Source organism: Patagioenas fasciata, chromosome 1 (genome assembly GCF_037038585.1).
Source record: "Patagioenas fasciata isolate bPatFas1 chromosome 1, bPatFas1.hap1, whole genome shotgun sequence".
In the NCBI taxonomy this organism is placed as follows: Eukaryota; Metazoa; Chordata; class Aves; order Columbiformes; family Columbidae; genus Patagioenas; species Patagioenas fasciata.
Window position 1 is genome coordinate 104,185,646 of NC_092520.1, and position 27,880 is coordinate 104,213,525.

General features: G+C 36.3%; 1 protein-coding gene across 2 annotated transcripts in view; it reads right to left on the reverse strand.

The window, feature by feature from the left end:
- The window catches only part of IL1RAPL1 (interleukin 1 receptor accessory protein like 1), a 735,854-nt gene that overhangs the window by 446,888 nt on the left and 261,086 nt on the right, over positions 1-27,880 (reverse strand). Inside the window, exon 2 of one of the 2 annotated variants that reach the window (XM_071812204.1) lies at positions 4,215-4,256. The exons of the other annotated variant lie outside the window; for it this stretch is intronic. The gene's annotated coding sequence lies outside the window, so the exon portion shown is untranslated. The remainder of the gene's footprint in view (positions 1-4,214; positions 4,257-27,880) is intronic. 2 annotated transcript variants of the gene reach the window in all.

Here is a 27,880-nt window from a genome sequence, read left to right on the forward strand (position 1 = left end):
TAGATCAGGAACCTAACTGTTACCCTACAGGTGTTTTTAAGAACTTGAATGTGTAAAAATTGACATTAGCAATGATACTATAGTGTCTGTACTTCTCTGTTTGTATTCTACCAATGCACAGATCCACTGGCATAGTACAGAGGAAGACTTGTAGAAAACAACATTAGGTGGCTAGAAGGCCAATGTCTGGCTAGCTTAGGCTGGCTAGAAGGCCAATGTCTGGCTAGCTTAGGCTACAAAACCAATTGGGAAGGATGACTTTGCAGTAGGGAACGTGAAGGAGAGAGTGTGAGAGAAAGGGAAGAAGGGAGTACAGGAAGCAGAAGCTGCTGTTTAAACTAAAGAACCAGATTGGCATAAAAATAAATGGGTACAAATAGCCAGGAAGACAAGAGTGTGACTTTGGACAAGTCTTCTAACAGGACAGGTAGACAAGGTGGAGTTTTACCAACAGGTAAAGGTGTGATATCCCGGAGTACAAAAGAATTGGACTTGATTACCCTGAATGTCCTCTTGTCCTAAAGAAGCAAGATTATTGGAGTGGACCTTCTTTTAGATGCCAACAGAAAGCCTAAGTACTGATTGTACTATATGCCTGTTTAAGTATGCTTGCAGGTCTGTTATTAGCAAGTACATGTGAAGCACTAGGGTGGCAATTTCCTAATATGATTTGCTACCTTAAGCAGTTGGATCCTGCCTGGCCATAAGTCATAAATACAGTAAAACAGTACAATACCTGGTGTACTTAGATAATACACACAGATGAAACAACAATTTCTGTAAAAGCCTCACGTGGGCATCAAAAGGAGCATGGCTTACTTGAAAATCGCTACTAAAACCTTTTCTGATGCTGTATTAGCAGTAATTACAGACATACATAACACTTCCCTTTATTTCTGTCATCCCTCTACTCATTATTTTCTTACTGTCTAGCACATTGTCATATTTGATTTCCAAGTGCACAATACGAACAGAGTAAGAAAAGTCATTCAAGAGGACAGCAGCTGCATTTTAGTCTAGTGCAAGAGCTCTGGCAGGAAGCATAAAGTAGTTTCACTACTGAAAAATCATTTAACTTGGGCCTCTGAGTATGTATATTTGATTCCTACATGACAGCACATCATAAAATAAGGAAGAATATTGTGAGAAAACGTGTCTTAGTGCAAAGAAACCTCACAAATATATAATCATGCAACACAGCAATTTAGGAAAGGTCAAACTGGCTCATTGAGCTTGGAAGGATACAGGAGAATAGCACTAGTGCAAATTCATAAATGATGGCAAAAGACAGCTGATCCAATAAATGCTAAGTTCTGCCTTGTCCTGGGTCCTCAAGGAACCCATCACTTCATCAGAACACCTACAGCACTTCACAGAACTGAGCAACGTTAATATAAACGCCTTGTGAACTAAAAATAAGGTGAACTCTGAGATCTGAAAAGGAAGACTAATGTAAACTATAATAATCCTTTAAAATAATAATAACCTTTTAATAACCTAATAATATTTTTATCATTTGACAACAATATGCCTTTTAGATGACTATCTAATGAAAACTCATTGACTGTTGCATACTGTTGCGTTAAAGGGGATCAAGGTCAAATCGTTACGGAAGAAAAGAAGAAACACAATCCTAAAATCAATCAGCACAGTCCAGAATCAGGTAAACAAAAAGAAATGCCACATACAATCAACAGCGAAAAGAATTCATTGATCTTACTTGTTCCAGTGATGCCACTAATTATCATTTTATAAGAGCTTAACAATTTTTCTATTTTTCTTTTTTAAAAAACAAACAAAACACAAATAAACTAACAAACAACTATGAAAATCTGAGCTTCTATTTTCAAAGTTAAATTTCTAAATTTTATAGCTTTGAGTAAAAGTTTGAAATACAGAAAACATGAATCTGTGAGGCTCTAAACAAAGTCAAACACAAAATTATTTAAAATTTTCATAGTTTAAGATCAATGTCAGGATAATTATTAAAATAGAATACCAAATGGCAGGCAGACATTTTGAAATATAATGATCCGAATATAACTTTTTTCATAAGCAGTGAATGTCAACTCTGCAACATCACACAGATCTTCCTTCAGGAAAGTATATTGATGTCAAAACTGTTCAGCATTATCATTAATGATCTAGATGATGGAATAGAATAAATTCTCAGTGAGTTTACAGATGATACAAAACTGGGAAGAGTGGCTGATACACCAGACTGGTCTGCTACTGTCCCAGAGGACCTCAACAGGTTGGAGAAATGGGCCAAGAGTCTAATGAAGCTCAACAAAGGAAAAGGCCAAATCCTGATAATGGGGAAGAAAAACTCCAGGCCTCCATCTAGGAATCAGTTTGGTAGGGAAGGCCCTGGCTGTCCCAGTGGACGCCAAGTTGGACACAAGCCAGTGGTGTTCCCCTGGGGCAAAAGCAGCTAACAGTATTGAGGGTTGCATTATTAAGGGTGTTAACAGCAGGTCAAGGGAGGTGATCCTTCTTTAGTCAGCATTGGTGAGACACCAGAGTGCTGGGCCCAGGGCTGGGCTCCCCAGTAAGAGAAAAACGTGAACATACTGGAGTGAGTACAGCGAAGAGGTTCAGGGACTGGAGCATCTCACATACAAGATGAGGCTGAGAGAGCTGAGACTGCTCAAGTTGGGGATGAGAAAGCTCAGAGGAATCATAAATACCTGATAGAGGGAGTAAAGAGGACAGAGCCAAAGCCTTCCCAGTGGTGCTCAGTGACAGGATGCTAGGCAATGGGCACAAAATAAAACACGGGAAATTCCACTTAAACATAAGAAAAAGTTTCTTCACTATGAGGGTGGTCACACACAGGAACAGGTTGCCCAGAGAAGCCGTGGAGTCCCCTTCCTTGGAGATATTAAAAACCCAACTGGACACATCCCTGACTAATATGCTTTCTCTGATCCTGCTCTGAGCAGATGCTTGGACCAGATGATCTCCAGAGGTGCCTCGCAGCATCAGCCAGTCTCTGAGTCTGTCATTCTATGTTTTCATGAACAAGTTATACAACTCTTAAACTTCTTTTCCAAAGGACTAATTATATCTCTAGATTGTAATATCTTCTTCCATGCTTCTTTTTCATTGAGCTTGTCAGTATGACAGATGCTTTTATACTGCTGATAACAAATTTCTGCTACATAATGCACACAGTACTGTGGAAGTCCAGATGACCAATTCTGCTGAACAGTGGCAGCTCCACAACCGCTACACTCTTCCTGATTTCTATCATAAAAATTAATTCTAATTACTTGTTATATAGAGGTACATTAAATTAATCTTTTCAACCCTCTTCTCATTATGCCTTGTGTTTCGATATTTTGATGCTACATCCACACTGGTCGCTGGCAATGTATGCACATGTAGTAAAGAGAATGCTCTGGGAGACATATGGGCATGACGCTGATCTTTCTCAGTGGATTTAGTTGCCAGTGTAATACAAGTATGTAATGAGTTACTGACCCTCTGATTCATAGGATAACCAAAGGCTTTGGAAGAAGAAAACCTCTACACTAAAAAAAAAAAAAAAAAGAGTACCTAAACAGTTACAAATAGTATTCAATAGATTCAGAGCTAGAGATAACGTATATATATACACACACATATATTCATGTATATGTATGTGTGCAAAATATATAAAAGTTATGGGAAACTCCTGGAAGTGAAATTGGGGAATTTGAGCACAACAGCAGGTAGAAGAGTTGAAAGAGTTTTTTAAACCTAACATCACATTCCATTTTGTTTGTGGTTTTGTTTGTTTGGGGTTTGTTTTGTTTTGTTTTCATCTGTTTACAGTTTAATTAAGAAGAATTTAAGACCAGGTTGTTTTGTTTCCATCTGACAGCAGCTCAGACACTAGACTTGAAAGAAGGGCTGCTGTTTCCAGAGGAGCAGAACTCAGTTCAATCTGACTAGAGACTTCATGATGACTTGGACAAGGGCAAGGTAGGTTGCTTATGTGGACGTGGGCCAAGTTTCAGAATTATCTTGTGCATGCACTTGGAAACAGCTGTTGCAAGTGAACAAGTGAGGTTTGGATGTCTGTCTTCTGCAACAGGCTCTAAAAACTGAGACAGGAAAAGGACAACCTAGCCACTGCGTATGAAGCAAACATAGAGACAAGTTGTGAGAACTTCAGGTTAGTCGGGACATGATGATTCCAACTAGTATGAAGCTGTTCATAAGTTTACCTGATTGAAGAACTGCTCACAGCTTGTCAGAACTTCAGAGCTCTGTAACAGAATTGAAATGAATATGTAGCAGCTTTCATTACACAGAAGCAAAAAATAATTGACATCGACCACCTGCTGAGAGAACATCAGCACTAATGTAATGAACTTTAATTTGCAGAAGACAAGAAATGCTTTGTCATAGTGATGAACAGATACTACTATACCCTTGATTTCTGAAAGCGTCATGAAGAGTTGGAGTCCTTGAAAAGAGCAAAGAAAGAAAATTATGCTCCATGATAGATTTACAGAGCTAGTCACTCTGGCAGCTAGGGTCTGTGTGCCTCCTTTCATGCTTAAATATGCTGTTATAAATATCCATAAATGCATATTTCAAATATGCTATGCATATACACATGTATACATATCCACCCACACACTTATATACGTGTTTATATACACACATATATTTTTATATTGACACACAAACTTATGTAGTCACAGTATATATTAATCCGAGAAGGTGAGAAAGCACAATGAATGGCCATGAAGAATCATCAAAAAAAAGTTAATACTTCCTAGAAAATCCTTGAAAAAGAACTCAAATACACATGAAAATATGAGAATTTTTGAAAGAGATAACCTCATTTATGTGGAGCTTTGCAGAACCTCCAAGTGCATGAGGAGTTCTAATAATAAACATAAAAAGAGAAAAATTATATAAATGTTTGAAAAAGTCTGTATGCCTTTATGAAGGAAGAATTGGGAGGAAGAATGCATTCTGTATAGGTCCACAGAAATAACAAGCAAATGCAAAACTAACAAATCTTCAAAACATTCTGTGGAAGATATTGAGAAAAGTGACTCCAGAGTATAAAGATCACTAAACTGTTTAAAAGTCAGTCATTCCTTAAATCAATGGTAATTAGCAGAGAGAAAGTATTTCAATATTTGCCTACAGAAGTCTTCAGGCTGAATTCTTTAGAAATGTAGATGATGCTGGTAAGCAAATCTATGTCACAGGAACACTGCCTTCATGCCAAATAAAGATTTGACCCACTAATGCTGAAAAAGTCTCACTGGGGATGATCTGAAGAATTACACTTGCTAGGCTGTCAGAGATTTTAGAAAACAATGAATTACAGTCTGTATCCTTAACAGCATATTGTTAAAAAAAAAGCATCCCTGCAGTTCTGACTTTGAGGTCTAATGCACAAGTTGGCAAGACCCATCAGCATTCTGGTAAGGACTTCTAAAAAAGGTTAGGGCTGAAGCAGCATGAAAAAAATATATTTTATTATATTCCAGTGTTGTTTTTTTCCTTCATCTGATGTGTGTTTCTTGCTTGGGCTGTGCTGCTTATTCTGCACTATGCACTGAAGAATATCACAGCAGAGACCCTTTTTCACAGTAATTTCATACAGACATGTTCTGTCCTTGCACACATGCAAGGAAGAGTAGAATTTTTACACATTTCTTCACTGACAAGGGCATTTATACAACTTTTGGTATTCTGTGTGCACTATGTTGATCAACAAGACTTCGAATCAGCCTTTGATACTTAGGCTACCTTTTGGTGCAAAGCTGTGAACATTTATTCAAGTTCAATACTTTATTTTTTTCTCTGCATTCTCTATAGAACTATGTCCAGTGACTTGTGTCTTCGGGGGAATCACAGGAAACTTGGAAAACTAGAGACCATAGAGATAAGGTTAGTGAAAATATTTTGTGCATGAATGCAGCCTTTCTCTCTTTGAATGTAAGATAATATGGAAATTTCTTAAAATTCTCATATTATATTCAATATAATTTGTAAAACTGAAAAACTGTGATGTGGCAATTAGTTGAAAATCTATGTAAAAATAAGCTCATTATTCCCCTGAATTCACACAGTTTTAAAAATGGGGTTAATAGTCTCTGAAGTTCTCTCATGTTGTTTTGAAAGTAGACATGTTGCCATATAAAGCTGGGACTATAACTTGCATGATACTCTTTCCAATTCATTGGTCACACTGGACATTTTAATGGTATCCATGTCAACCTCCTTTTCCTCCCACAGAATTCACAGTGTGCCTGTTTGAAGTTTCCTACACTGTGTGCAGAAAACAAACAAACAAACAAACAAACAAACAAACAAACAAACAAACCAACCACAACATATTCAAAAAATTCTCCCTCAACCTCCTGTAATCCACATCCATTCCATGGAAAATGGTGAATTCTCTCCTGGTGGCTTAAAATTCAAACTGGAGTCTTTTCAGAAAATGTGCTAGCCAAACTACGAGTCCTCCTGTAGTTGGACAAAACTGAAAGGATTTCCTGGAGGACTATATTGATAAATGGCTTATAGGCAGTTAGATGAAATGACCTGATGGTCCTTTCCGGACTTAGCTCTATAAGACTATGAATACTATAAAACAATTTAAAAAGTCAACAGAGGAATCAAGATCATTTCAAACACTTTGAATCTGACTCATAGTACAGCCCCATATACATGCAAGCTATCAATATATATTGGACTTTTCAGGTGGATCAATGTCTGTCCACTAAACAGTTTAAATAAAGGAGAATTGAGGATTTTGACTGAGAAAACCATGCTAGATTAGGATGATCACTAGCCTCAGATCTTTAATCAGATAAACATTAGTGTGGTTAGTGGCTTTAGTGTATCTATCACATCAACTCTGAATTAGAAAGATATCGTTGTCCCCATTTTCAGTTGGCAAGCAGGTGCTAAATTATTTACTGGACATAGAACAAATATTTAATTGACATGGAGCAGGAAATTGAACTGTCCCAATTTTTATTTGTTTGTTGAATGTATTTTGTAGACAAAGTACAATTATTATTTTCATTTATTAGACTGGCACTTTTAAATAAATGAAACAGTGACAGCAATCTGGAATTCCAGGCTGCAGTTGTCTTCCTCACTCCATACAGAGAAGGAAAATACTTATAATATTAATTTTAAAGCTTTTTCTCATAACAAAGTCATGCGTAAAGAGAAGCAACAAACTTCACATCTGGGGGAAAAAAAAAAATAATGAATACTTGCAAAGCTTGAAACAAGGGTATGAAATCCAGAATTACATAACTGTATAAGGTATAAAATTACTTACAAGTACAGCCAGTTGGCTTTTTGGCATGCATTAGTATGTATTTTCAGCTGGAATTAAATTGTCATGTACTACAGACAGGAAATGCTGTACATGCACTGGATCATCTACCATCTTACAGGAACTGCTGTGCTCAAGCAGCCCTGTAGTTCAGCACTCTGTCTTTAACACTCGCCAGGGCCGTGTACAACAGAGGAAAGATGCAACATGTCCATGGTGGAAAATGATGGAGTAATCTGTTTCCTTCAAACACATCTTTGTGCTCCTGTCAGTTAAAGATTACCTTGTGCCCTAAAGAGTGATGGTAATGACTTGAAGGATGAAGGATTGAAGCTGCTTCTTTCATGCTGTAAAGTATGACAAATATAAAAAAGAAATTTACTCCCCAAATGGGTTGTTGCAAATAAGCCTGCTACAGTTTTCTCTGAAACATATTGTCTTCAACAGTGCCAAAGAAAGAAATTGCCTAGTATCCTTCAGTTATTTTATTATACGATTTTATTCTTATAAGGATACCCAACAATGGTGAGGATTAATATTTTGTAGACTATTATCTTCTAGGAACTGGGGTAAGATGCGCCATGTTGCTTTACTGACCGTGTTTAAAATTATCCAGTGGCAGAGTTAAAACACTGAATGCAAATACCTCTCTTTATTTTTATAGTTAAATTCTGAAGCACGTACTCAAACAATAAATGAACAAGCATATTTATTAAATCACTAGTCAGAATGTTGAAAGCAGTGTCAAAAGGTGCAGAAGAATAAAGTTATAGTACTTGATAGTAAAATAGATAAACCATTACAGAAAATAAGAAAATTATTCATACTGGAGAAAACAATCCTCATTTTCTTCATGTGAAGACTGAAGAGGAGTTGCTATTGGTAGTTAGTAACTACCACTTTTTAACCTTTCTACTTAGATGAAGATCTTGCAATTATAATGAAGAGTTATTACCTAAAGGGTAAAGAGCAATAAAAACTAAAGAGTGAAAAATAAAACCAAACTGTTTAAGAATGATAAGGGAAAGGAATAGAGAATAAAATAGTTCTGGTCCTCACATCCCCAAAAGGATAACAATACTTGAAAGGAAGAGAAGAAGGGCAGCGATATTTCTCAAAGACATACAAACTCTTCCATATTAGAACTGACCATTAAACCCCAGGTATGTAACAGAAGTCTGTAAAATCACAGATGCCAAGAAGAAGGTGAATAAGGAATGACTGCTTATTTTTTGTCATGAAGCAAAAATGGAATTAAAGGACTGAAATCATCAGACCGGAGGTTCAAAACAGGGAATATGCTGTTGGTTTGCTCATAGTTAAACTCTGTGTGTGCAGGTAAACAATCGCCTCAGTTTACAGTGGCTCAAATAATTTCTTCTAATTCATTGGAGAAAATAAATCATAAAGAATGATTCAAGACGATAACAGCTGGCTAAAGCCGAGTTCGAGTATACCTAAAAAAAATAATCATATGCTTGCCCCTTGCCTCTTCCCTGTCTGCCACAGACTGGTGTCAAAATTAAGGCACTGAACTAGATGTGATCTTTTTTCACACCTGGTATCCTTGCTGTATAATATCAACTACTAAAAATCCAAGTGTCAGGAAAATAACTGAGAAAAACAAATCTTCGTTCATAAGATAGTTTTGGATTCAGTTGCAAAACTTGACACTGATTTGAGGCAAAGAATTTTCCCTTCTGGCAAAATATTCCTGCTCCAAAATAACAACCATGAATGTCAAGGAGAGCCTTCCAACTTCCTGTAACAGGATTTGTCTTAAATTCTGACAAGATATGCAGTAGATTTGGTTTGTAAGTTTCCTCTTTTATTATATAGTCAAGTCTACTATTGATGCTATATGCCAACATTTCAAAAGTTACACATGCATTCTACTAGACCAGAAAAAATGTATATAATATGTAGGTAGAATGAAAGAAAGTATACTTATTTAATTGACTCTTGATTTCAAAACAAGCCAAAGAGTTTATTGTTAATTTTCCCCTTTTAAATAAGAGTCCCTGGCGTTGTCTTTTGTTCTCTTGGAATAAGTGTCCATTTTTTAAATTTAAAACAACATGCAGTTTTAATAACATAATACAAACATCTAATTTTCCTTGTTGTTTCTCTAGTTTATGTTTTGTAATGAATACGGTAGTTATAAAAGTTGCCTGATGTGTTGCTCTGGAGATTGTGTTTGAAGTTATGACTTCAATGTGCTCTTTATCCTATTTGTGGTAATCCAAGACATGCCATTCATTACTGCTTCAACAATTTGAAGCAGCAGCAATATTTAGTCATTTAAAAAGCCATAAATGCAATCTTTTCATTATAGGCAGTGAAATTATGATCTTTAGAGAACCTTATGCTTTTTGAAAGTCTTGTCTGTTCAGATGTTTATTATGGGCACACAGGATAATACTGTTTGTTTCATTTACAAAAACCATACAAATATGTGTGTCTTAGTCACTGTTAAATGATAATGATACCTGACAATCTGAATTCACCTTAAGTTTTATGGAAACAAACCACTTGGCATTCTCAGGAAGACACCACTCTCAAATATACTAAATTACAAGCTAGATTAGGCTAAGAAAAACACATACACATTCGTAAGTGACAAGTTATACATAAAATAATGCTTTCTGTTGAGACTTTAATTATGAAACAAATACAAATATGGAAAACTATGATGAGTAAATGAATAAAGAGTAAGACTATTACTTAAGTCCATTTTTGTTCATATCGAAACATAAGGAGATACTGGTAACATAAGACTGTTTTAAGGATTAGACCTAGAATTTCTGCATGGAACAAAGCAAAATTTCTGGCTAATAATACAATCATGCAAGAGGTTTATTACATGTTTAGGCAGCTAGCCTGAGCTCAGCTCCATCCTGCCACCCTTATCAGGAACATCCTACACCAGGAACAAAACCAGACAGCTGATAAAATCCTACCCAAGTCAGGTGGATGCTTCAGCCTAAGAATTGCTCCCTTATTCTCCCCTTTCTATCTTTCCCACTTATATCCTCAGAGTACACCAATCACTTCCAATCAGGAAGGTCACGCTCCCTCCCAGCAGCCCATCTGGGCCCAGCCCGGCCCCACCAGCGGTCCGGTGGCCTCAGGTCACCCCTGCCTGTGCATGGGGAGCCCACCCAAAAGAAGGGCTCTTGGGAAAGTTCTCATGCATTCTGCTTGCCACTTGCTCACTCGCTTTAGCCTTTGAATGCGCCACTTAAACCTTGCAACCATTTTTCAGTGGTACAATGCAAGTAGTTTCTTCTTCTTCTTTTTCTTTTCATCTTACGGAAATTAAAGCATAAAATTGGATGAGATTATAAAGAGCAACTTCCCCTGTTCTTATTGAGAATATGCAAGAATATATGAAAAGTCTATAGCAGGAGTATTTCTCCCTGTAGATATCTACATGAGGTGTGGCCAAAAATAAACAACAAACAAAACCACAAAACAAACAGCAAGGAAAAAAAAAAAAAAAAACAACAGAACCCTCCTAATGAAGTTTGTTTTCAAAATGTTTCTATTTATAGAATGGATTTCATATTGCTATTTTGTCTGGGTTTTGTTTGTTTTTTTTTTTACTTTTAAAAATAAAGTTAGGAATCCCATCTGCCTAGTTACCTGCATGGTCTCTTCCTGGCTTTCATTCAGCTAAATATCATTTTCTAAGGAAATTCATATTTCATTTTATCCTTAATAAGAATTGACTGATATTCTTCCCTCAACCCGGAGAACCCAATATGACATCTAAGTGCCCTCTGCAGCAGAAGAAATTACCACTGTTTACTTGCCAGGTGGCCTGTAGCTTTCCAATTCTTTTTAGCAACTCCAACTTAGCACTGAGCTGTGCTCAAGCTGCATGTCACAAATGGCTCTGTACAAACTCCCCTCAAATCCGTGAAGCTCTTTTTCTTTGACAAATATTTTCCAGCTCTAAAAAACTATTTTTAAAGTGTTGTTTGTTGTTTTGCCAGTATGGTGGCTTCACATTTCAATGCAATACGGAAGAAAATGTAAGCATGTCAGCGGTGGTTGGTTTTTGTTGGTTGCTTGGTGGGTTGTATTTTTTTTTCCTAAAGTAACTTCTTAGTTTCTAATATCACAGCATTGGCGTCTCACCAGATAACCCCCAAAACCAACTGAAAATACACTAGCATATTGAGCGATTAAGTTCAGAAAGTCACATAGAATTCCAGTCTAATGAATTACTCGATTGTAAAGTGAGAAGGTGAAGGGTTAAGAAAGGGTTAATAAATTTTAATCCTCTCCTCTTCTGATACTACTGCAGAATGTAGTATATATACTTTTATATTAGCTGTTATATTCTCTGTCCCTCCTGATTTGCAGTTTAATGTCATCATATACTAAATCTTACCTTACAGTTAGCTTTAATCATATTGAACTTTTCCTGGGCAGTTGAGGACATCAGCATTTCCAGGACAAGACAAGTTTTTACTCTAGAAGACTTGGTCAACACAAAGTCAGCCGCCACAATGGCTGTTGACTGTTGCTTGGTAGACAGAATTTTTGTCCGATTGCTTGCATAGCAATAAGGCAGAGTGGCAAAAGATTTAACGATTTTATGTCCTATTTCTAGTACTCACAGAAAAATAAAATCTGTTTTTCATCATCACAAAGCTAACAGCAAAAGAAAAAGGACTATTAAGTAGAGAAATGTACTAATGAAATACAAACTTGAAGTTTTCATTTGAACTTTCTCAGTTCCGTCAGTGCCGCAGTTTCAAGCACAAGAATATTTGATATTTAATGCTTGCAAGTATCTGCTGCTAAGTGTGTAATATAATTCACTGATAAGCATGTCATGAAGGAAAAGATTAAATATCACTGCTTTGATTCCTCACTGCCAACATAATTTCAGCACTTAGATTACAATTTTCCTTTCTAAAGTTCAAGCTATGGCTCAGAATTTATATCTACTGTCTATTTGAAAGTAATTGGTAGCCTAACATGTCATAATTCAGCATTTTAAACCTCAATAGGCATTAAAGTATTTTTTATTGTTGCTATTATTAGTGGTAGCTGAAGGAATATGTGTACGGAGGTAGGTAGTTTGGCATTAAGGAAGAAACTGCAGGTGATGGCATATTTTTGAAAAAGCTGGGAAGTTTACTTATTCAAACACTCTCAAAAACGTAGCAATTAATAAATAATTATTTAACTATGCATTTATGGAAAATGACTTCCGGGAAATGAGTATGAGCAACTCATATCAAAGATTTATAATCCCTATTTTCATAATTCAATCTGCAAGATTTTCCATTTGAAACAAATACATTGAAAGAGCAGGATAGGATTTTCATGTTGGAAGGTGGCATTCTACTCCATGCGGTATTGCTTACTTTAAAAACCCACCTTCAATGAACAGAAACACACACACAAAAAAGCACAAACTCCTATTTCCCCATCACAGCTATGCCCAGTCCAAAAAAATACTTGGGACCTGACAGCTACAGTTTGTCCTTCAGTTCATGCTCTTCTACCTCTGCCAGTCTGTCGGAATAGGTGGTGTTGTCACTGGGGTACAGGAGACAAAGGGGGCTCCACTCTCCTCTCCAGTCACAGGACAGATCATATATATGATAGTGACAGTTAATTACAAGCTAATGATAATCAGAAAAGTGGATTACTTGACCTTCTGGAAGCATCTACAGCAGTTTAATGTTATTAAAAGGGTATTGTGGAAGCATAAGGTAGGCTGCTGATTTATTATTAAAATAAGAAAATATTAATTGCTTCTGTAAATAAATAAACTATTAGAATTCTATAGACTATCTTAAGAGAAAGACGAACAACCTTGTAAAAAATATTCAGAAAAATTAAGTAAATTATCCCCAAATTAACACATCTGTATCTAAAAATACCTTTCTTCCAATATTGACGTTTCCATCTTAACTGAGATAGGTAAGCATTGCCATATCTACTTACGCTAATTAACTTCAACTACATTAAAGTGAACATAAATAATGCAACCTTTGAGAGAGGGATAGGTGAAAATTCTAATGATGATAAAATAATTTATTTTTAATGTTAATACAGAAATTGTCTCTAGTAACTTAGAAATATTTTAGCACAAAAAGCTATCATGACTGAAGAGACCAATTTTTTTCAGCATCTAATATTTTAAAGGACATTTCACTAGACCACAGTGTATTTTGGAGTTACTTATTAAAAAAAAATATATAATTCTTTCTCGGGTTCAAAGATGTTATTTTAAGGATTGTTATTTCTTTCCATTAACAACTGTTTCACTCTGCTTTAGTGACTTGTGACAGTCAAAAAGTTCTAGATAAATTTGATAGACTTAAGTTTATGATATTTTGATGTAAAATATCCAGACATTTTTCCCCAAATTTACTTTCATAAAAGAAAGTTAGACATTTTCTTCTTCTATTAAGTTTTCCTGTGTGCCTCTTTGCTAGAAAGCCTTTGTATGTCCTGACAGTTGAAAAAGACTTCTTTACTTCATTAGCTCTTCATATTTTTATCATTCTAGCAAAGACAAGAAATTAATTGACCTCATCCTAGCCTAAGGCTTCTTCCTAGAACTCCTGAGGTACATACTGCTGTATGATAGAGATTATCTTTAGAAGAAAGTATCTGATTTTCTAACGCTAGGTGTGGGGAGTTATGTCCATGCACAAACAAACGACAATAGAAATTCTGCCTAAATACCAAAATATATCATCCTAATTAGTAGAAAAAAAGCATGAAAAACAGAAATATACCAAAAATTCTTCAAGTTGCATATTCAGAGTGCAATGACACAGAAGATGCCAGCTGAATTCTGCATGAAACACCAAATAAAATATTGACTACAAGCACCCACTACTGTATTACCCACTTTTCACAAGAGCTTTCAGGGCTGATGACAGTAGCAGGAGGTTCTTCTTCCCTCACTTTCACTGCTTACTGAGAATATGGTCACACTGTGGAGGCAAAGGTGCCACAGCCTCTTGCATGACTTCAACCTGCAGTTGGGGCCATATCCTGATGAAGCAAGAGAGGAGATAAGATTTACTTTTTGCTTTCTTGCTTTTCAGACTTTGGACTAACTCCACAAGGTTTAGTTCCTTCTTTGTACAGGATTCTCCTTAGGGCTCAGACAGAGCATATCTGCCTGACACAATCCTCCAAGAGTAGCACTGTCTATACAACAATCATAGTTGTACTTAAGAGTCCTGGCATTGTTTAATATCATATACACTTAAAATGCATGATATTGTATCTCAGAATCTCATCTTTAAAAATTTTACACCAATATCCCAACATATCTTGCTGTCTTTTAACCAACACACTGGCAAATAGTTTAAAAAAACAACATTTTTGGAAGGGCTATTACTACTACACCTCTGTTGACGTGAAAGCTCAGCAGTTTTACTGGTGGAGGAGAAGAAAGAAAAAAAGACTGACCAAAAAAATAAAACAAAAATAAGTGCTTTTACATCTGCCATCTTTGCTACCTTTCTACACTTATTTAACTATTCTTTCCCTTTCTCCCTGTATTCTCTGTGATCTTTGAATTGTCTGCTTCCTGAGTTTTGTATTCCTCTCTCATTTTCTGTCCCTGGCATTTTTCTCTTTATGTTCGTTTTTCTACGTGTCTTCTTCCTTGGTTTGCAGTTAACCTTAAAGCCTTGTTTAAGATCAGCTCCTTCCTGCATGTCAGCTCCCCTGTCATTGCTGAATTATCAGGCAAGAGAAACAGGAGGAGCAACAAATGCCACCCAGTCTAACACCAGCAAGGATGGGTGAAACATTTTTGTTATCAAATGCACATAAACCATTTCAAACAACCAGAAATATGTAAAGAAAATAATTTCCTTAACCACACAGAAATATTAAGTTAATACTCAGAGCTATTTGTAGTAAAATAATTTTATTCTTTGTTCAACTCTAAATACGATTTCATCCTTATGGTACTCTTTTCAACTTAATGTCACCCCACATGCTCTAGGCCCACTGGTTTATTTATGTTCAGTATTTCTGAATTTGATTATCATTATTATTTAAAGGTTAAATTTGTGTTTGCTTTTTATCTCTAATGGCTTAAGCTGACTCAAAAATATTATTCTGAACTATGTATTGTCTTTTTTTCTTGTATTATTGCATTCAGAAAGTGCTAGTTTATCCTAAAAAAGTGAGTGGTGAAACCTTTGCCATTACATTTTGGCCTCAGATTACAAGCATCAGGCAAAAATGCTCATCTCCCTCTTAACATGAGCTCTTCACCATTCCACTCTGTGCCATAATGTGTTAAAATGTTTTTTACAACCTGGTCTGTGCTAGTGCATGAAGAACGGTTGACTGGTTGAGAAAATAATTATATTGCTGATTTGAAACAAATTACACTGTTAATACAGGGGAGCCGAGTGTTTCCATACCCATTCCCTGTAAAATATTCTCCATTCTCTTTTTGCTCTAGTATGATGACATGATGGAGGCATGACTCCTCTATGTTAGCCTTTTTATTAGATGCAGGTAATATATATGTATATTTAGATATTTTTATGTATATAAAAATAAAAAAAAAACAAAACACATTAACTTTTATTATAAGAGTTCAGGAAAGCAGAGACTGTAGTGAAACATGTAGTCATGCCCCAGTTTTAGTTCCCATGCTGAAGTCAGCACAATAGCTCATACAGTGGAGAATGCTGAGATGTCAACTTGTCAAAGATTAAAACAGGGATTATCTCGGTGATGCTTCTGTTTCTCTCAACAAGACTCTCCTGGTGGTTTGCCAAGTAGTTTTTAGTTACATCTTTCCATGTCTATCTGTCAGTCTCTTTTAGAACATAATGCACTACGGAGTTTTGTGAAAATTTGAGGATTGTGATTTTTACATCTTTCCCTACATAGTAGGGAAATCATAACTATATCCTCACATAAAATATGCAACCTGGGTTCTTTTTAAAAAAAAAAAAAATATTATTTTAGTAGCTGTCATAAATACTACAGAGCAAAATGTGAACTCATTATTCCTTTCTACTTTGTACACCAGGAATCATAATTCTGCAATGCTTAACAATTCCACCAGAGTTTCATCTACACTGTACTTCACATCAATATGTGTTGTCAGGATCAAGCTTAATAATATGGGTAATATCTCCTCCTGAGCGTGGGAAGGTATAGATCTGCAAATGAAATGGCATTGTTCTTCATTTACTCTGCACCCAGGAAAGTCTCAGTCTAAATCTGAGTCGTGCCTTCATACAAACCACACCTTTCTCTGAACCTGTATGATTTCTATGCTAGTGTCCTTCTGTATGAATTCACAGAATTACAATACAACGACTTTCCTAAGTGAGATAGGATCAATGCTATTTTTCTTACTTATGCTCTATATAGATTTTTCAAATACTTACAGATCTAGATGACATCCCTCTATCAAAATTGTAATCATTTGGGCTTTACTTATTTTTTACTTAAATTATAATGGCCTTGACAGTGAATCCTACACTTCGGTAGACAAAATGTCATCCAAGTACACTGGAGAATTAATCATACCAGCCTACCCTTCTGAAGAGTAGATGGAAAGTCAGTATATTTAACAATACATTGATTAAAATGTCCTTCTTTAGGAGAAGGCATAATATATCACACAAAACCAACCAACCAACCAAACAAACAAAACCCACATAAACAAACAAACAAAACCCCAAATCAACAAACAAACAAAAGAAAAAAACAAAAACAAAAAAACCCACATACACCCTGAAATCTGAGGGAAAGCTCAGTTTTTAGAAGAGATTTTATAAGAAAGTAGGTGTTTAGAAAGTCCAGTGCTGAAAATCATCAATAAACTACATTCATGCCTGTTAACTCTCATTTTAGTGTCATTCTAAGGGGGTAGAACATATGCATTGCACTTAAGGGACAATGCAGAGAGAGTTAAAAAAAAAAAAAAAATATATATATATATATATATATTAAAAAAATCCTAATTTTTTGAACACTATAAGGGAGATTTCAAATGCATGGAATATCCATCCTTGGAGCTTTCCAAGACCTGACATGACAAAGCCCTGAGTGACCTGGTCTGAATTCAGTACTGTCATTGCTTTGAGCTCCCAGCTGAACAAAGGCTGGGCTAGAGACTTCTGTGGTCTCTTCTCTCCTGAGTGATCCTATGATTTGTCAGTGAAGTCAAGTGTTCAGACCATTATTCACAACATTAAGTGGCAAGCAGTCAGTAATTCAGCATGGCATCGGGATGAGCTGCTGTGAGTTTGGACTGCAACAAAGAAAGCTTTTACCAATAACAATACTTTCAAATTTCTGCCATTCTGCATTGGTAAATTCTTGTTCCATTTTCCTACTTCTTTCATTCTAGACCCACCTCCACCAGTAGTTCCAGTATGATTTTAAGGATGTGTACTCTCTGGACCAGCTGATTTTGTACATGCACTTGACTTTCCAACTCATAAAACTGATACCTAGGTTTTAAAGCTTTCTGGAAAAAAACAAAACAAAACAAAACAAAAAAACCCAATGTTTTTTGTGATGATTTAAAATTACTTGGGAAGATTCCTAGTATCTGAAGGTCATATTTTTGCAGAGACTTAGATGACTACAACACAGTTAGATACTGGGCTGTTTTCCAACATTTCCAAGATTTAATGGGAATTACTTGCTCACCCTTTTTCAGTGGTTCTGAAAAATACAGGTATCCACTTACCTTTATTTTAATGAATGTATATAGATTTTAAATTAGCCTGAAAATAGCTAGTGTTTGAATCAAAGGCTTAAATTTTTCATTACTCAGCCTAAAATCCTTTTTCAAATATCTGTTTTTTAAAAATGTACTGCTGTAAAAATTCACCTCTCTTCTCCTTGCATTCATAGTCTAGTATGTGTGATTGAAACTACAATTACTTTGGAAAAAAAAAAGCAAAAAAAAAAAAGCAAGCTGTTTAATTTTAGGTCTCCTTGAAATGCAAGTGACCATTATTTAGCTGCATCTTACTTTCTCATACTAGGTAGCCTGTAGATTTTTCTAAAGCAGCAAAGTTTGTTTTCACAATCATCAGGTAGATCTTGTTTTCACTAGACACAAGGATGAAACTGAAGGGTGGAGTTCAGCTGCTTAACAGACAGGTTAGACATGTCTGATGCTGTTTAGATCTGCTGAAGTATCTGGTAGACTCGAACTGTAGTAGGAGTGACTCACCTCTGAGCAGGCAACTAGAGACCAGAAAATGCACTATGGAGTGCCTTACATTAAGGCAAATGAATTGCTCCCTAATAGCCCTTACGCAAGATTAACTCATTAAATATAGTAGAAAATAGAGGAATGATAGCTGGCAGACCTTGTCTGTGACTTCACAGCTATTTTTAAAATCCCTTCTATGTTTTTTTTCCATGGACAATGGCCAAATAATAAATACAGTTGTCTCAGGGAAAGCTGATTTCTGTTGTCTGTTGTGAAGATAGAGCTGAATAAAATTATATGAGCTTAATAAATAAAAATGTAAATGTGTCATTCCAAATATCAAATGATAAAATCCCAATAAAACTGAAGAAAACATTGCTTAAGCAAATGCTTCAGTGTTTCTATCCAGATTTATAAATGCTTTAATTATTCTTTAAGGAAATATATTTTTAAAATTATATTTTCTACCTGGTTTTGTTGGTTGTGGTAGTCCTAAGTGATGGTGATTTTTACCCTCCTGAAATAATACGCTGCTGCTTCTAAATGGTGATTTTCACATTAGATTATGTAAATAGGAGGAATATTGATTTTCTTCAGTGATGTCCTTTCATGCTGTATTTTAACTGATGTCACTTTCTTTTAAATAAATAAAATGCATTCACTTCTAATTTAATCTGTATGCAAATCTATTTTATAATTTGTTTAGAAGTCAGAAGCTTTATTTATGTTAACACTGAAGTCTGGCCTTTGTTTCTTTGTGCTGGAAAAATGGTACTTCCTTGGAATTTTCTTCACGGAAAGGGTTGTCAGGCATTGAAACAGGCTGCCAAGGGAAGTGACTGAGTCACCATCGCTGGAGGTGTTTGAAAGACATTTAGATGAGGTTCTTAGGGACATGGTTTAGTCCCAAAGTTAGGTTATGGTTGGACTCAATAGTCTTGAGGGTCTCTTCCAACCAAAAGGATTCTATGTTTTTAACTTTTTACAAGTTCCCTAACCAGAAACTGGCCTTGAAAAATATAAACTCCTAAATATTGAAGTTCACTGCTCAAAAGAATTAGGTTCTTTTGGTGATCAGCTTACCTGAAAAAAGTACTAATCATTACTTGCTTAAATGTCAACTCATGCCTTTGCACATTAATATTTTACTTAAGCTTTAGAGAAAATCCTAAAATAAAATGTGGAAAAATGTGTTAATAGACAATTTTAACCACAATATAATTACATTAGCATAAGGTGAAGTGAAATTTCTGTATTTAATACAGAACTAATTTTTTAATGACTCAGCCCACTTAATACAATAGATATGACGTAGTTTTGGATAAGGTTAGGTATGACGCTACAGCACGAAATACACATGAAACACATTTAGGCACAAATCTATGGTTTTAGAAAGGAACTGCAGGTGACACTATAGCCTATTAAAATACATAACTCATAAACTGACAATTTTCTGGCATTTTCATAATTTATTTTTCAATGATCTGCTTGCTGCTCTAAGTTACAGAGACATACCACATACTGTACTACATTTTTTGGGAAAACAAGGAAAACATGCCTTCAGAATTTGTTTTCTAGCTCACTCTGGGCACAAACACTATTCTAACAGTAACCAAATGCATTAGCGTGCAGATTCAGAGAAAAACATCAAAGTCAGGTGCTGCCTCTGACATATATTGGAAAACCTTTACAGAGGTGACAACAGGAATATCCTCCTCCTACATTCTGAACAAATACTGAGCAAATCCTCCTTTCTACACAAACATCAATAACTAGAAAATATTTAGTCATTTTCTTTTTTACTTCATTGCTCAAATGGATCTTAAAAAAAAAAAAAAAACAAAAAAAAACCAAGACAATTATGTTTTGTCCCAGGTGAATTGTCACTTGGAATTTGTATTTACAAATTTTTGAATCAGGAGAAGAATGAATAATTTTGCAACTGAACACAAAACAAAATGAAAGACATATTTCAAATCAAGTCAATGCTTCTGATAAACTCAGAGATTTTTAAGATTTATTTGGATTGACTTAATATTTTGTATACAGTGTATAAAGGATGACTGTAAATGTGTATAATAAGAGTCACGGGAGCAGTGGATTCTACATATCCTTGCAAAACCCCATAACTGAAAAAATCCACAACTTTTAAGAAACTGATAATAAAGAGCATATGATTTGGTTGTAGCATGTGAATAGGACTTCAAGTAGAGCTCTAAACACATAATTTCTATTCTGGAAGTACTCAGCCCCTGTTGCCTCATTGGAAAAACAGTAGTCAAAATGTTAACATGGGATTTTTTTTCCCCCCTCCTTCTAAATGTGCAAATTTCTCATGTATCAAAGAGTCTGAAAGGTGCATTGGTGACAATGCCAAGTGCAAGAGTCTGGAGAAGCTATTCTAACAGAAGAAGACTGATTCCTGAAATTGTTACAGTGGAACCAGAGCTGCATCCCCATGCTGAAGTTCAAATGTTGTCCAATGCAGAAAGCTGGGTAGAAACTGTGACTTCTCACATCGTACTCTATCTTCACTGTTTCTCCTAGAAAATGCACCTTGGAAAAGCTAAGTTGAAAGGAGTTCTGGTCCTTTTACATAAGATAACAAATTACCTATGCTCTACACGTATGATCACTCTGCACATTGATACTTTTCCAGCTGGGTAGCTGCTATAGCAGAGTGCCAGTTAATCAATTAACTTTAATTAACCTAGAGAGAAAAGGAAATACAACAGACTAATGAAAACAGAGCTCCTGCAAAATCAAACAGAAAATGCAAAACCAGGGGTTAGCCAAGGACTTTTAGATTCTTTGTGTGAGACTGTTAAGGGTATGTAACACGTCTGGAGAGAAAGGAAGGATGTGGCGACAGCTCAAGCAGATTGCATCATGAAGCACATCCGCCAGGGAATAATGAGACTTGCTGAGATACATATGAGAATTGGAATGGAGTTGTTCCTTACAGGGTATACATTTTCTGCCACAGTGATGGAAAAGTTGGGAGAGGAGACAGAGAGCAACAAAAGGGAGACAAACCATGTGATATAGGCCAGTGGAAGAGAGCTAGATACAGGGGTGAGAAATGAGAAATGATCAAAAGAGCATTTGGAAACTCCTATGACAGGAGCCAATCCTATTGCTTCTTTCTGTTCCATCATGTGAAATGGGTTGTTCTTGAGAAGTGTCAATGTTTTCATGGGTTAAAGCACACAAAAAGCATGCCCTGTTTGTTTATTGGTGTGACTAAAAAAAGCACCACACAAATCATGGGGAAATGATCCTGTACACCTCCAGAGAACCTATTGTTTCTCACTTATAGTTAATAAAAAAATAAATTAAAAAAAAAAAAAGACAAAAACAAGAAAAAAGAAAACAAAACCAAACAACAATCAAAAGCACTAGGTGGTGTGTTTTTTCCACGGGTTGAGAAGAGAGGTCAACTCGACTGCTTAAAAGACTAAAGCATAGGAGTGAAAATGTGAAAATGAACACTGAACTCTAATAGAACAAAGATTAGCAATGAGATTCCCATACCTTCTAGAAGATGAAGGGATGAGCAAGTCCTCCACAGTACCCTTGAGTTCACTTCATCATGTGAGTTCATAAGGTGCAGAGCTTACACACTAGCCAGATGCTCTTGGGAATGCAAGTAAGAATAACTCTCACAAGTTCTCAGTTTAATGGTAATGCATATCAGATGACAAACCATTTTATTAACATTGTGAGGATTATGGTAGGAATAACATTTTATTTTATCTTGATCAGCTTTTTCCCAGTTTCAGCACCAAAAAATAATGGATAGCTTAGTATTTAATTAAATGAAATTAAGCTTATCAGAAACAAATGCCCCTAGTTTAAATAAAAGCAAAGTTATTTCCATCATTTGCATTAATAGCAAAGTTATACATTAAAAATATATCTACTGCAATACATGTGTCTAATTTGCTTATGCCTCATTCTATTTGGATGGTTGGTTTTCTTATGTTGTACCAATTTTGCTGTAAGGTAGTGTCTTTTAGTTTTTAAAAACCTCCCCAAACCTCCTGTGAAATTAAACAAAAGCTGCACTTTACTGCACTGAATGTCCTTCTCCTCACCAGCTAAAATGGTAAAAACTATTTGCATGAGCATTTTAACCAAGGTAAGGATATCAAGCACAGGAGTGTAAAAGTGAGAGCTTGTCATTCAGTGGGGTGACTTGGATGCAATTTATGTATGCCAAGTTTCAAACAAGATGAAAGTCTATAGATAGAAGAAAACCATCAACTGCATAAAGTTTTGAAGGGCTTTCTTAAATGGGAAGACCAATAAAGGGAAAAAGAATGTTTTGTCTTTATTTTTCTATGCATTGCCACATATCATTACTATATCTGAAACTGGTTGCAATTATTTGTATAAATTTTGTTACTGCACCAAAACCAAGGAGTTTTATACAACACAAGCCTTTCTGTAAAGCTTATGGGATAATGTGTATCTCATAGTCTCTCTTTGATGTCAGAATTGCTATGCATTTCTACTCATAAACCTTTTATTTCCTATGAACTAGGTGGAACAATAGTGATGGAACTGTCACATGCCTAGGCATTTCCACCTTATATAATAATAATAATAATAATAATAATAATAATAATAATAATAATAATAATAATAATTCCCTGTTTGGGGAATTCTTTAGCTGGCAGCAGACTTTTTTCACTCTCTAAGGTTTGGATGAAACATATAAGAAACACTGTGTCTTGGTTTCATGTGTAACTATTGAGATTTGATGAAGTGACAGTATTTTTCATTTTCATGGATGGGGAAAGTACATGATCAAGCAATTAAAGATTACAGAATAACAGAGCTGTTAAAGAAATGAAGATTTTCAGAAAACACTCTCTAAGTGCACGCTTGCTTTTCTGACCGCATCTAGACATGCTTTCGTCATAGAAAAGTAGCTTGTCATTTCTTAGCTATGATAAAAGACTTCCATTGTGCTGCTCAACAAAACAAAATATGAAAGGGAAAGCCTCCAAATGTGTTACAGAAGAAATTCAAAGTCTATTAGTGCAGGAGCAAAGACTATGTCTCTAGAAAGATGGAGAGCTGTTTGGCAAACAGTTCATTTGAAAACAGAACACAGTACTAAGACGACAGGCAGTAACCTAAACTTTCCTCTTTAAAAGCATGGTTTCCTTTCTTGACTCCAGATGACTTTGTGGAGAGATTTTTACACACACACAAAACCCTGTAAAAGTGCTTATCACTAACTGGTAACTAATTTTAGAACTCTGGGATAAAAGATAGTTTGTCTCTTCTTCCAGCTTAGTTCACTTATAGTTGGTGTCCTGGTGATTTTTCCTGTATAAGAGTATAGTGCTCTGTGTAATAGCTGAGATTTTTGTTTCAGATTTGCTAAGAATAGTGCTGAAGAAATGCCAGTGTCCTCAATTTTAGTTCCAAAATTGAGGGAGAATTTTGTAAACTGTGTTTATAAACATCAGCATCATTCTAAAAGACCTCACTCTAACTTCTGTTGGACTAGCAGAAGATAGTCCACACTAAAGTAGTTTTTGAACGTTACTCATAATAAAGACAGAAAGAGGGGAAGTCCACAGAACTGTAGATAGGATCTCAAATCTAAGTTTACAGTTGCAAGTTGTCAAAGTGGAACTGAGAGAAGAGCCATTTTGATAAATGAGAAACTTTCTACCTCAAGATGCTCTTGGATAAAGATGATTCTGCAGCCCTGTTACCAAAATAAGCAGAAAAGAAACAAAGTTCAGTGGCAGCTCATGTATGCTAATGACAAGGAAATGCAATTTAATGCTGGAGAAATGTCAGTACCTATATTTAGCCTGCAGTCCGAAAGAGATGTTGAGTAATTACTTCAAAATTTATCACACACTGGCAACAATCTGATCCTTTCAAATATTTGGTTTCCATGCTGTATATGTTCCTAATCTACTTACATTTCCTGAGGATTTTCAAAGGGTTAATATACTGAATTCACAGAATTCACAGAATGTTAGGGATTGGAAGGGACCTCGAAAGATCATCTAGTCCAATCCCCCTGCTGGAGCAGGAACACCTAGATGAGGCTACACAGGAAGGCGTCCAGGCAGGTTTTGAATTTCTCCAGAGTAGGAGACTCCACAACCCCCCTGGGCAGCCTGTTCAACTGTTCTGTTACCCTCACTGAGAAGAAGTTTCTTATCAAATTTAAGTGGAACCTCTTGTGTTCCTGTTTGAACCCATTATCCCTTGTCCTACCACTGGCTGTCACTGAGAAGAGCCTGGCTCCACCCTCGTGACACTCACCCTTTATCTATTTGTAAACATTAATAAGGTCACCCCTCAGTCTCCTCTTCTCCAAGCTAAAGAGACCCAGTTCCCTCAGCCTTTCCTCATAAGGGAGATGCTCCACTCCCTTCACCATCTTTGTTGCCCTGCACTGCACTCTCTCCAGTAGTTCCCTGTCCTTCTTGAACTGAGGGGCCCAGAACTGGACACAATATTCCAGGTGTGGTCTCACCAGGGCAGAGTAGAGGGGAAGGAGATCCTCTCTCGACCTACTAACCACCCTCCTTCTAATACACCCCAGGATGCCACTGGCCTTCTTGGCCACAAGGGCACAGTGCTGGCTCATGGTCATCCTGCCGTCCATCAGGACCCCCAGGTGCCTTACCCTACGCTGCTCTCTAACAGGTCGTTCCCCAACTTACACTGGAACCTGGGGTTGTTCCTACCCAGATGCAAGACTCTACACTTGCCTTTGTTATATTTCATTGAATTTTTCCCCACACAACTCTCCAGCCTGTCCAGGTCTCACTGGATGGCGGCACAGCATTCCGGCGTATCAGCCACTCCTCCCAGCTTGGTGTCATCAGCAAACTTGCTGATAGTACAGTCTATTCCCTCATCCAAATCATTAAGATATATATTGAATAATAGAGGCCCCAGTACTGATCCTTGAGGCATTCCACTAGATACAGGCCTCCAATTAGACTCCCTCAATTGACCATGACTCTCTGGCTTCTTCCCTTCAGCCAGTTTGCAGTCCAGCTCACTACCTGATCATCTAGACCACACTCCCTCAGTTAAGCAGTAAGGATGCTGTGGGAGACTGTGTCAAATGCCTTACTCAAGTCAAGGTCAATCACATCCACCGCTCTGCCATCATCCATCCATCTTGTTATGTCCTCATAAAAGTCAATGAGGTTGGTCAAGCACGACTTCCCCTTGGTGAAGCCAGTTGAGTGCCCCTAATGACCCTCTTATCCTTGATATGCCTTGAGATGGCACCAAGAATAAGTCGTTGCATCAGTTTCCCAGGGATGCAGGTGAGGTTGACTGGTCTATAATTACCCAGGTCCTCCTTCTTGCCCTTTTTGAAGACTGGAGTGACATTTGCTTTCCTCCAGTCCTCACACACCTCTCCCATTTCACAAGACTTGGCAAAGATGATGGAGAGTGGTTCAACAATGACCTCAGCCAGCTCCCTATAGAAAATAGTAGAGATTGAAACATACCATAAATGACCACATTTTACTTTATGCCCTTTTAAAACTGTGTATACTGATGTAATAATAAAATAGCAATATAATAACAATATTTTCATTACACTCTAACTCAATTACAGAAAAACTATCATGAAGTTAAGGTTATCCATAGATACCTTATGGACAATCTATTCCTGAAATGAAAAGTTACAGGAAAACAAGTTGAAATTTCTCAGTTTAATTTGTCTAATATCTTTTCAGTAGTACTTTATGGGCAATTTTTCTGAATCTGAACACTAATCTGACATATAATGCTGAATAATTCCAGTACAGAATGCATGAGCTTTTTAGGACAAAGTCCTAAAATTCAGGCTCATTTCTGACTACATTTGGCCTACAAAACCTCCACATAAACATTCAAACTTAAATGTTAATACTCTTTCACTACTGTACTCAGAGCTACTTCTGGGTTTTAGTCTTTTATTTATATATATACACACACATTTTGTGATTCTGTGACATATATATATTCTATTCAGTGCTCACTAAATCCTGGATAATGTCAGTCTTTATGGTAAGATCCTTATATTTATAGTAGCCAGCATCTAAACAGGCCACATATACTTCCTTAATATATGTTTGCACCAACTGCAGCAAAAGGTCTTCTGTCTCTAGTGAGTCCATCATTCAGTATGGTTTCAGTTCAGAGTAATACATCTATAATATATGTTACTATCCATTTTAAAAAGACGGCCTTTTCCTTGTATTCCCTTGCACTTTTTCACATTGCTTCATAAGACTTTCTATCCGGAAAAAAACTGCTAGTTCATGCGATCCTTAGCAGAAGTTGTTAAATTATTACTGCCTGTATGTGTTAAACTTACCACTTTCTGACAGACTACCTTCCTCATATGAAGGCTGCAAGAGATGAAGAGCCTGTCATCAATTGGCAGCTTGTTAGTGTTTGAACCTCTTCTTGTTTCCACTACCAGTTCTAGAAGACACAGGAGAAAGGAGCACTGTTTTCCCTAACTTCATATTCTTGGACATCTACATTTGTGTTGCCTGAACTGAGGTACAAATAGTGCCCAGTGTGGCCATGAAGATATTCCCACAGTGTGTAAGAAATACTAATGGTGGGGAAAGATGGCTGTCCAGATATAAAGTCTTAAGAGTAAACCTGTGCTTGCCTTAATATTTCATTTTCTGTTTTTTAGAAGTTTAAAGTGATAATTTCTTGCCTTCTAAGTGTGTGAGACATGATTGAGAAATTTTTATGGTGTCAACAGCATTTTAAAGTAATGAGCAAAATGACAGGTTTTTATTTGGATTTTAATTCAAAATGTGCTGTAGAAGTGATTAAAGAGGAACATAATGAAGTTAGCATTACTATTTCTTCATCTGGCAAGAGATATCTATTTTTGGAGGGTGCTGCAGAGCACTTGATCACATGATCAACACTAAATGGTTATAACACCCTCCCTTGTAACCAAGGAAACCACTAAACAGAGTCTCTAGATGGATCTGAGAAAATCTGCAATTCTGCAATTATGATTTGTAGAATGACAGTAAGTGGAAAAATAACTAACAGCAGCTCAAAATACCCATCACCCAGGAAGAGGACAAACAAGGCTCCAAGTTCCTTGATAACATGAAGTTAGGAAACATGCAGCATTTTTGTCTTGGAGGTAAAAACAATCTTGTCATATATAGGGAGATGGACATGATTCCAGACACTGGCAAACACTTGTGGAGGTGGATGAAGACCCCCCCACCCTGCAGAATAGCAGCTATAGGGGAATTAATAGGGAGTAGAGAAGGGAATTTATTTATCAGGTATTACAATTACGCACTTCTGTTTCTAGAAGATTCTTGAACATCAGTATTTTCCTT